Genomic DNA, 12,408 nt, shown 5'->3' on the forward strand with positions numbered 1-12,408 from the left:
AGTCTCCTCTTTCTCTCCCATCAACAAATTTCCACTCTCTTCACCGGAAGAGCTCTTCAGGATTGCAGATTGAGTCAATTTTCTAGCCTGTTAGTCATATTCTAAATTAAGCCACCATTACGTCTACTTAGGGGACCTGCTGCGTTTGTTCAGCAGTCAGTCTCTCATCCGGTTTACACACTTCCGCTACTGCAATTTCTCCTCTTGTGGAAAGAGACCAAGGCAAATGAAAACTAAAAAGCAAACAAAACAAAAAGATTTTCAACATATGATGTCTTCACACTGACAAGTAAAGTCAAACAAACAAACAAACAAATGTAGGCTTTGATTTTCCAAATCCTACTTTAATAAGGGTACTTAAACACTTCAAGCTCTCTTCTAGCCATCAGAGGTCAGGGAGAAGAAAGATTAATAGGAAATGGGGGATGTGACTGTGACCCTGTTCAGAAGTAGTTCTTTGGAGTGATTCCAAACATGAGTCAGTAGAGCCAGTCCAGTATAATAGGCAAACACCAAACTTGAATCAGTAGCAGCATCTAGGTCAGGAAGACAAAGCAAGGCTCTGTTAAATTAGCAGAAGGCTGTCACCAAATCAGCAGGCTCCACCAAAGTGACAGGGGTCCAAAAAAGCAGCAAGAAGCAACCAGAATACCATGGGAATCTCCATTGCCACTTTTCTCTCTATGAAGTCATGACACAAAAAGCTCAGCGAAGACCAGCAAAGCATTGTAAGACATGCCAATGTAAGAGCGTCGTCAGTAAGGACCAGCAAAGCATTGTAAAGTAAACCAATGCAAAGCACTGTCCATTGTCTGTTGGGCTATACTTAAACGCTTTCCAAATATCACCCATCCTCTCAAGTGCTTGCCTCAGCAAAATATCCTCTCATGTGTCTGCTTCAGCAAAGCATCCTATAATAAGACAGCTTCCAGAAAAAAATATAACATGACACAACTGAGTATCTCAAAAACCCATGAATTGCCAGTTCAAGGAAACAAGCATTTATTTTGATGTTCAGTATTCCACATCATTTGGATCCAGTAAATCTGGCTTTGTATCACATGATTGAACTACATGTGTGCTCCCTTTCAGGTTTAGTCACAATGGCAGGACTCTAGGGTTACCTACTAAAGAACCTTCATTTCTTTTCTCCAGGATTCATCTTTTCTGGTGCCTGGAGTACGAATCATGGTACATTCTTTTTCTTCTTGCAAAAAGCTAGCTTGAGGTCATTTATGTGACTTTACTAGGGTCAATTAGAAATAAAGGAATTCTGTTTTTATTTTAAATGACTTTGTTACATGAGGAGGGGTGAAGCTTCCTAGGTATAAACCTAATAAGTTTTCCATTTTTCACTTTGCTTTACTATGCGAGAATTGTTAAATACATTGATGCCAACCAATCATGATACAAGAGATATGAAGTCCCCAGGTTAGGGAACAAGCATCAGGAAATGAAGATACTGGCATTACCAAAACAACACTAGAATCTTTCGCCCCCAAGACCTGATCAAGCTCAAACTGTCCAGAACCCCAGCATGAGTAGGTGAGGACCTCATGAAGTTCCACCCGTAGCCAAAGAGCTGTTGGCAATTGATAACTGCTCTGTGATTGAGAGCTGATATCTTCAGGAACGTGACCCTTAAAAGATTGCCCAGGCTCAGTAGACACATGGACAACACCCAGGGAACTCAGAGGACTTAAAAACAAGAAAGAGCACAAGAACTAGAGAGGGGAATAGGGAAGGACTTGGAAGGGAAGACATCGTGGTGCATTTTATTCAAATATATTCTGCATGTATTGAAGTCTCAAACAATAAAAAAATGTAACGTTGTGTTTTAAATGTAAACAAACAACTTAAATACTTAGATATCTAATTATTTGAGTATAAGCATATATTTATTTCTCATCATGGAATGTGCCACACCTGTTCCTAAGTGAGATGATTTAGTTGGAAATTAAAGCATTGTTTTCTGACTGACTTTTCCAAATCTAGGTTTTTACTTTCAGGTTTCAACGTCCTTCTCTCCCATTTGCTGATGCTTTTCTTCGATCTACTTATCAAAGAAACCAAGAACATTTTTTTTCTGTTGCATATCATCCAAAACCAAACCTTTCAGTGGCCAACAGAGTTATGCCACTTTTTGTTTTTCTTTTTTTGTTTGTTTGTTTGTTTTTTTTTCGGAGCTGGGGACCGAACTCAGGGCCTTGCGGTTGCTAGGCAAGCGCTCTACCACTGAGCTAAATCCCCAACCCGCCACTTTTTGTTTTATTTATTTATTTGTTTGTTTGTTTATTTTTAAGATTACTAAGAATAAATCAGTACTTAAGAAAATATTGTTGTAGAAAATCAAGCATAAATTGTTTCTAAGAGTATTGAATTAGCTTGTTATGGTTTTTAGTGAATAATACATATTTAGGGTTATTTTAGTGGTATTTTTTTATGGATGTTTTTATTTACATTTCAAATGTTGTCCCCTTCTCCGTTTTCCCACCCATAAACTGCCTATCACATTCCCCACTCCTGCTTCTTCTCTGAGGGTGTCCCCCTACCTATCCACCCACCCCTTCCTGCCTCCCTGCCCTGACATTCCCCTACACTGAGGGATCCAGCCTTGACAGGACCAAGGGCTTCTCCTTCCATTGGTGCACAAGGCCATCTTCTGCTACATATGCAACTGGAGCCATGGGTCTGTCCTTGTGTACTCTTTGGATGGTGGTTTAGTTCCTGGGAGTTCTGGTTGGTTGGTATTGTTGTTCTTATGGGGTTGCAAACCCCTTGAGCTCCTCCAATCCTTTCTCTATCTCCTCCAATGGGGAACCTGTTCTCAGTTCTTGACTTGCAGTTGGCTGCAAGCATTCACCTCTGTATTTGTCATACTCTGGCAGAGCCTCTCAGGAGACAGCTCTATCAGGCTCCTGTCAGCATGCACCTCTTGGCATCAGCAATATTGTCTGGGTTTAGTGGTTGTATGTATATGGGCTGGATCCTCAGGTGGAGCAGGCTCTGATTATCCATTCCTTCAGTCTCTGCTCCAAACTTTATCTCCATATCTTCTCCTATGAATATTTTGTTCCCCCTTCTAAGAACTGAAGCATCCGCACTTTGGCCGTCTTTCTTGAGCTTCATGTGGTCTGTGGATTGTATCTTGTGTAATCTGAGCTTTTGGGCTAATATCCACTTTTTTTTTTTTTAAGATTTATTTATTATGTACAGAGATCCACCTGCATGTACACGTGCAGGCCAGAAGAGGGCACCAGATCTCATTATAGATGGTTGTGAGCCACCATGTGGTTGCTGGGAAATGAACTCATGACCTCTGGAAGAGCAGTCAGTGCTCTTAACCACTGAGCCATCTCTCCAGCCCTAATATCCACTTATTAGTGAGAGCATACCATGTGTTTTTTTTGTGATTGGGTTACCTCACTCAGGATGATATTTTCTAGTTCCATCCATTTATCTAAGAATTTCAGATAGTTATTGTTTTTAGTGATTGAGTAGTACTCCATTTTCTGTTTCCATTCTTCTGTTGAAGGACATCTGGGTTCCTTCCAGCTTCTGGCTATTATAAACAAGGCTGCTATGAACATAGTGGAGAATGTGTCCTTGTTATAGGTTGGAGCATCTTTTGGGTATATGCCCAGGAGTGGTATAGGTGGGTCCTCAGGTGGTACTATGTCCAATTTTCTGAGGCACCTCCAGACTGATTTCCAGAGTGGTTGTAACAGCTTGCAAACCCATCACCAAAGGAGGAATGTTCCTCCTTCTCCACATCCTTGCCAGCATCTGTTGTCACCTGAGTTTTTGATCTTAGCCATTCTGACTGGAGTGAGGTGGAATCTCAGGGTTGCTTTGATTTGCATTTTCCTAATGACTAAGGATGTTGAACATTTCTTTAGGTATTTCTCAGTCATTTGCTATTCCTCAGCTGAGAATTCTTTGTTTAGCTATGTACCCCATTTTTAATAGGGTTATTTGGTTCTCTGAAGTCTAACTTCTGGAGCTCTTTGTATATATTGGATATTAGCCCTCTATCAGATGTAGGATTGGTAAAGATCTTTTCCAAATCTGCTGGTTGTTGTTTTGTCTTATTAGCAGTTTCCTTTTCCTTTCCTTTGAAATTTTATGAAGTCTTATTTATTGATTATTGTTCTTAGGGCATAAGCAATTTGTGTTTTGTTCAGGAAATTTCCCCCAGTACCCATGTATTCAAGGCTCCTCTCCACTTTTTCTTTAATTAGTTTGATTGTATCTGGTTTTATGTGGAGGTCTTTGATTCACTTGGACTTGAGCTTTGTACAGGGAAATAAGAATGGTTTGATTTTCATTCTTCTACATGCTGACTACCAGTTGAACCAGCACCATTTACTGAACATGCTACCATTTGATGCATGGATATCACTGGATAGGTTTAGCTCCTTTGTCAAAGATCAAGTAACCATAGTTGTGTGGGTTTAAACACCTATTCATTTCTCCTACAACCTGATGCGTCTATGATAAAGGAAGCAGTGAAAGTGAGAGTCTTTGCTTTTCTTCAAATCATAGGGAGGACCCTTTCAGTTTTTCCTTATTAGCTCTTGGTTTATTATGAAAGAATCATTATCCTGAAACACATTCTTTTTAAACCTAGCAAATAGACTATTTATTTATTTGTTTATTTATTTTCCTGGAAGGATTTGGAATTCAGCAGAAGATGCCATCTGGTCCTTGTCTTCTCTTTGATAATTATTTTATTTTATTTAAAATTTTTATTTATTGTTTTACAATTTGCCACAAGTGTTCAATGCATTTTGTTCATATTACTCCCTTTGTTATCCACTCCAGTACTTGCTCTAGGCCTTCTTCCAAGCGAGTGACACTTCTTTTATGTTTTCTTTCTCATTCTGTGGACTACTAAGTTGACTAGGGGAGCTGGGGATTACATAAGGGAGTATTCACTGAATCATGAGGAATTAATCTCACTTCTTTTAGAATTTTGCTCATTGTTTTGAAGTTAACTTTTCCCTTCAAGTCAATAATTTTATAGATAGAAAATGCTAAAGACTCCACAAAAATAACATGGAACCCAGCAATGTGCTTGGGGAAGTTTCAGGATTCAGAGTCAGCCAAAAATATCAGTGGCATTGGTGTATTCCAGTAATGGAGGATCTGAAACGAAGAGCAAAGATGAAATTTCATTCTGTGAAACAGTGATGAGGGAAGTTTTAGAAGAAACACACACAAGAAAAAAAAGAAAATTAGAAAATGGAAACATCTCATTTTCATAAGATAGTCATAATATGCAAGTTAAACTGGAGCGTTATAGAAATCTCTATAAAAGTAGAAATGGAATTCTTGCAATAACTAGAAAAGATGAGTAAAATTAATGTAGAACTGTAAAATGTTCCACATCACAGAGATAACTTGTCAAAATAATAAGCTGAGTCTCATGCAATAGCTGACTTCCAAACATCCTGCAAGGCTGTGGCAATGCAGAGTGGTTTTCATATAAACACAGACATAGAAAAGTCACAGTCTTTTTAGAAATGTTAGGAACCTTGTGCACCCACTCACAAAAGTGGAACCAGACACCTACATATTACCAGTTGCAAAAATCAATCCAAAATGGATTAATATATTAAATGTAAGATCTAAAATTTAAAATACTTCCTGCAAAAGCATAGGGGAAGCTTCAATGTCATTAGAATGGGCTTTTTATTTCGAAGACAACAAAAGCACAAATGCACATCGTACAGCAGATAAAACGTACCACAGCAAACCAAAGAGCTTTGTTAAAAGCACAACAACCGAGAGTCAATGGGGTAAAGAAACAACTACCAAACAGGATAAGGCATCTGCAAACTGTGCATAAGACAAAAGTTTGATATCCAGAACATGGAACAAATTAGACTTAGAGCAAAACTACCAAGTAACTACTATAAATTGGTCATTAGTACTAAATAGATAGGTCTTAAAAGAAGACTTAGAAATTGCTCTGAGATGTTTGATAAGACTTTCATCAATTAATCATATGAGAAATTTGAATTGAAACCATAATCGTATTTTCTCTCGGCTATGTATAAATGTCTATTAGATCCAGAAACTAAGGATTTCATTATTGATGAAGAATTAAATAAGTACAATCAATAGAAGAATCCTTGTGGAGTCTTCAAACTATTATAATAAATATAAGAATGTAATCTCGTGATGCCTGTGCAAGGCAGGTAGACAATGGCAATGAAATCGGTGTGTTGAAGAAGCACTGGCACCTCTATGCTCACTGAAGCTTTACACAGGAAAGCCCAGAAATACCAGCCACCTGAGTCACAGCAACTGATGAGTGGAGGAAGAACGAACGGTTTGTATACACGATATAAAGGAAAATGCATTATCAAAAGTGCTTTATTTTTTTCTTTATTAACTTGAGTATTTCTTATTTACATTTCGAATGTTATTCCCTTTCCCGGTTTCTGGGCCAACATCTCCCTAACCTCTCCCCCTCCCCTTCTATGTGGGTGTTCCCCTCCCCATCCTCCCCCCATTACCGCCCTCCCCCCAACAATCATGTCCACTGGGGGTTCAGTCTTAGCAGGACTAAGGGCTTCCCCTTCCACTGGTGCTCTTACTAGGCTATTCATTGCTACCTATGAGGATGAAAAGTGTTTTAAATAGGCTATTGTATAATGAGATGAATCAAAATAAGTGCAGTCTACAGGCACAGAAGAATGTGTGCTTTGCATGTGTCTAACGGACTGAGATTAACCCCTGGCACCAAATGCTAATGAGTCAAACTGCAAAACAGAAAATTAAACCAAATGAAAAAAGATCGAGACAGCTAAATATTGCAGAATTTGAATGGACAATCAGGCTAAGTGTGTGACTGAAACAATAAGTAGAAGGGATTGGACTATCACTCTAGTCTTAAAATAGGGCTCAATATGTTATCTCATAAATAGTCTTAGTTTCAACATGGAATAGAGATTTATACAGATAATTACCACCAGAGGTTTGGATTAGGAGTTTGACTTCTTTGACCATCGTTGAGTTCTGACAACCTAAGGGCTAACAAGGTGCACCTAATGAACAGCTGGAATATATGCCAGATATGTTTGCTGCACCTGCCTTGATGTATTAAGGACTCATTTTTACATGAGGAACGCTTTGAGAGCACAGGCTGGTAATAAAATCATTCCACTAGGCAAGGTTGAGATGGAGAAGGTATGAGAAGGGGAAGGGAAGTAGGAGGGAGAGAGGAAGGGAGAATAAGAGAGAGATACTATATTTGTTAAGTTTCTATAGCTGACTTATTCATGGGCTGAGGCACATGAAGGTGCTGACAGCAGATTGCCACAGTCACCTGTAGTGGTGTGCATCCAAGTCATCAACACATTTAGAAGAAGAGACAATATTCTTTCTGTCCCAGAAGGCAGGCTTGAAGGTCAAAGCTGACAGTGGAGATTAAAGCACTTGCTTTTGCTGGAGTTTTGACTAATTTAGTATTTCTATAATAAAAAAGAAGAAAATGGCTTGAAGTGTTGTAAAGAGACTTCTCTAGTGATTCCAGAGTGTGATGTGAACAAGGATAAGGAAGGAGAAGGCAGATGGAGGAGGCCGGAGTGTCCATCCATCCCTCTGCTGAGGCTTTCAGAACTAATGATGAAATCTGTATCTCACGCTGAGGTTTCTTCTTTATTTTTTATTTCTTTTATTTTTATTTTAGTTGGATATTTTATGTATTTACATTTTAAATGTTATCCCATTTCTCCCTCTCCCATTCCCTTCCCCCTGCTTCTATGAAGATGCTCCCACTCCCAACCATCCACTTCAACCTCAACAACGTGACATTACCCTACACTGGGGAAATGAGCCTTCACAGGGCCAAGGACTTCTCCTATTGATGCCAGACATTGCCATCCTCCTCTACATATGCAGTTGGAGCCATGGGTTCCTCCATGTGTACTCAGGTTGGTGCTTTAGTCCCTGGGAGCTCTGGTGGGATCTGGTTTGTTGATATGAAGGACAGGGATGGGTGGACACTCAGGCCTCCTCCATTTGCCTTCTTCCTATGGGGTTGCAAACCCCTTCAGCTCCTTCAGTATTTTTTTAACTCCTCTATTAAGGTCCCTTTGGTCAGTCCAGTGGTTAGCTGCAAGCATCCTCATCTGTCTGTAAGGATCTGGCAGAGTCTCTCAGGAGACACCCATATCAGACTCCAGTCAGCAAATACTTTTTGGCATTAGCAATATTGTCTAAATTTGGTGGCTGCCTATGGGATGGATCCCCAGGTGGGCAGTCTCTGGATGACCTTTCCTTCAGTCTATGCTCCATACTTTGTCTTCCTATTTACTCCTGTGAGTATATTTTGTTCCCCCTTCTGTTTTTTTTTTCCTGGAGCTAAGGACCAACCCAGGGAGTGCTCTACCACTGAGCTAAATCCCCAACCCCTTTGTTCCCCTTCTAAGAAGGACTGAAGCAGCCACATTTTGGTCTTCCTTCTTCTTGAGCTTCAAATGGTCTGTAAATTGTTTCTTGGGTAATCCGAGCTTTGGGGCTATATCCACTTATCAGTGGGTGGATACCATTTGTGTTCTTTTGTGACTGGGTTACCTCACTCGGGATGATATTTTCTAGTTCCATCCATTTGCTTAAGAATTTCATGTAATTATTGTTTTTAATAGCTGAGTAGTACTCCATTGTGTAGATGTACCACATGTTCTGTATCCATTCCTTTGTTGAAGGACATTTGGGTTCTTTCCAGCTTCTGGCTATTATAAGTGAGGCTGCTATGAACATGTGTCCTTGTTATATGTTGGAACATCTTTTGGGTATATGCCCATGAGTGGTATAGCTGGGTCCTCAGGTAGTATTATGTCCAATTTTCTGACGAACCACCAGAATGATGTCCAGAGTGGTTGTCTTAACACACATCCAAAAAATATTTTTCATTTTTCCCTCTCATTGAATTCATTATTCATCAAGATGTGAATATATTGGATTATTACCTTACTTATTGACTATTCAACAACAATTTGTTTTAGTGTCCTAGTGTGTTTCTTAAATAAACTAAGAACCCATCTGATTGGTGTAGAAAATAGAGGACTTCAAATACAGCAGTTCAATCCACAGAATTGATTATGTTAAATATCTAAGAATATTTACATTTTATATTTACCATTAACATGCCATTACCATAAGAATTTTATATGTATTATGTAATGATTCATCTCTAATATTCTTGTTACTGTAAATCTGATCAGAAGTCCATGGTTAAGAATGTCATACTGTGCTGCTGTATGGTCATGTTGTCTGTATTCTATGTATTTACACACAAAACATACACACACACATGTACATACACACACACATTACACAAACACACAAGTATGTGTAATATGTGTGTGTGTGTGTACATGTGTGTGGTAGTGTTCTCAGTTTTGGTAAGTGAAGCTTCTATTTACAGTGGACAATGACCAATCAGAGACATAACATTGTCAAAGTGCTGAATGTAAGTGACTCAGTCTTAAACTGGATATTTACACCCCCTCCAGGTTAGGGAGAATTATTAAAGATGTAATGGAAAGAATATAAGAACCAAATATCCATAGGAGGGGATAGGGAGACAAAGTTTAGAGCAGAGACTGAAGAGCCATCCAGAGCCTGCCCCACATGTGGCACACACACACACACACACACACACACACACACACACACACACACACACACAGCCACCAAAACTAGATAAGATGGATGAAGCTAAGAAGTGCATGCTGACAGGAACCAGAGGTAGATCTCTTCTGAGAGACACAGCCAGAACGTGTCAAACATAGAGGCGAATGCCAGCAGCAAACCACTGAACTGAGAACAGGACCCCCATTGGAGGAATTAGAGAAGGGACTTAAATTGCTGTAGGGACTTGCAACCCCATAAGAACAATAATGCCAACCAACCAGAGCTTCCAGGGACTAAACCACTACCCAAAGACTATACATGGACTGACCCAGGGCTACAACTGGATATGTAGCAGTGAATAGCCTTGTTGAGGCACCAGTGGAAGGGGAAGCCCTTGGTCCTGCCAAGGTTGGATCTCCAGTGTAGGGGATTGTTGGGGGGTGGTAATGGGGGTGGATAGGGAGGGGAACCTCCATATAGAAGGGGAGGGGCAGGGGCTAGGGGGCTGATGGACAGGAAACTGGGAAAGGGAATAACGTTTATTTAAAATATAAATAAGAAATACCCAATTTAATTAAAACGGAAAACAGAGAGAAAAAATGGAAATGAAACTCAATATGTAAATTTATATTTAAATTACATATTTTATTAGTTTATTGATTTGTTAAAAAAACAAACAAAAAATAACAACAACAAAAGAAAAACAAACAAGGGTTTGGGGATTTAGCTCAGTGGTAGAGCACTTGCCTAACAAGCATAAGGCCCTGGGTTCAGTCCTCAGCTCCAGAAAAAAAAAATAAGAGCCAATGGATGAATAGGAGTGCAGTGGTATGCTGTTTTCTTTGCATAGAAGTTATTATATGTATTACCTCATAGCAACTGTGGTTACATATACTACAGCTTCACAACATTCAGACAGTTGAAACTTCAGAATCCCCATCAGCTTCTGTACCCTCCTCACCTTCTCTTTTCAAGCTCTGTCTTCTTTTAAAGTAATCACTAACTCTGATTTGTTTTGCCCTCATATAGACATGTGCAGCTGCTTACTGTACATGATAGATATGCAAGGAAACTAACACTAAGGAGTTTTTTTCTTCCCTAGAAGCAATTAACTTTCTCCTTGATTACTGGTAGGGGTTTGTGAGTTTCTCCGAAGTTATGCTGGAATGTTAGTTGGCTTGATCTGGTAAAGGTCTTAACCAGGCAACCACAATTGCCACTAACTCATTAAGAGTACAGTAGTCCTTTTATATGCAGAAGATCCTGTTTCACTTTAGTCCTTGCAATTCCCCTTTTTCTCCTTCTTTTCTGTTCTGTGTTCTCACTCCCTTCCCCGCTTATGCCTCTCTATTATCCCCCTCCCACCGTCATATTGTCTGTGCTGAACTAAATGTCTATTCTCTATATTCTATAGGAGAGCTATATAGTTCTCTATCCTTTTAAGATTTTTTTCTTGCCGTAAAAAGTCTCCCTTTAGATTCCTTGCTTCTATAGGTACTTAACTCAAGTCTTAAAAGAATAAAATAAACCCACTTTTTTGGCTAAACCATTCCACAAATGAAATAGTTTATTATGTTATATGTATTACCAGAGTATTACCCTAAAATCATTTATGGTAATTCAATATTTGTTACAATCATGCAAGAATTAACATTCAATAAGTGCTTTTTTGTGGACAGATTCATTTCATCCTAATTGCCATTTATATGCAAAATATTGCATTCTTTATTTATATTTGTTTACTAACACTATATTTATATTTATTTACATGTATATTTGCATAAAACACTTTCTGTACATGTATTATCTTTTAGTGTTTATTATATCATATAGTGATTTCCCATAAACATTTCTAAAACTCTGAATTTGTTTTAACGCCTTTAAATTTTATTTTTACTCTTATTTATAAATGTGTCTCTATGTCATATGTGTGCTGGTATCCCAGGGGCCAAAAGAGGACATTGGAGCCCCCAAGTTATAAATAGTTGTGATCAGTACAACATGGATCCTAGGAACCAATCATCAGTCTTCTGGAAGAGCAGCAAAAGGTCTTAGCGCTTGAGCCACCCTCCTTCCTCCCAACTCATAGCTTGAGAACTGGATATAATTTACAAGCTTTCTATTGTAACTACCTCTTGGTGTAGCTATAATACAGAAATCAAGTGAATATTTCTGTACTTGTAGTGATTGATATTTTTTTCTAAATAGAAATTAAATAGATATACTGTTAACAGACTTTTAGGACTGTAACAACTTGTGAAGGGGCTCATATTTTTTTCACAGATGCTTCTTGCATTCTCTAACTTGGATTGTGTGATTTATTTCAGTGAAAAAGACTATAACAGGGGATATCTAATAATTATCCCCAACTAAAGATTGTAAGTTGCTCACAGTTCTTATCTCTTTTTCTGTAATTATGTATATTTCCTTTAATAGTATTAGTAATTAACAGGTATCACACCCATTTTTATGCCAAAGAGGAATGGTAAGCACCATTTCTATGAAAACACCTTCTGCTCTAAAAGAAGCAAAAGCAATATATTTGTCCAAAGTTGCTTCTGTTAAGCACAGCTCAGAGTCGAGTGCAAGACAGATCCTCAAAGGACAGTTGATGGATCAGTTAAAATGTTTCAGCAAATAAAACAAGTATGTCCTTTCCAAGGACACCGTCTGAACCTTTATAGTTCCTGTAGACGGTTATGTAACTAAACACATACCTTCTGAGCAACTGGGTTGGGTCACAGTTTCCTAAACTCAAAA

This window comes from Rattus norvegicus, chromosome 8 (genome assembly GCF_036323735.1).
Source record: "Rattus norvegicus strain BN/NHsdMcwi chromosome 8, GRCr8, whole genome shotgun sequence".
NCBI lineage: Eukaryota > Metazoa > Chordata > Mammalia > Rodentia > Muridae > Rattus > Rattus norvegicus.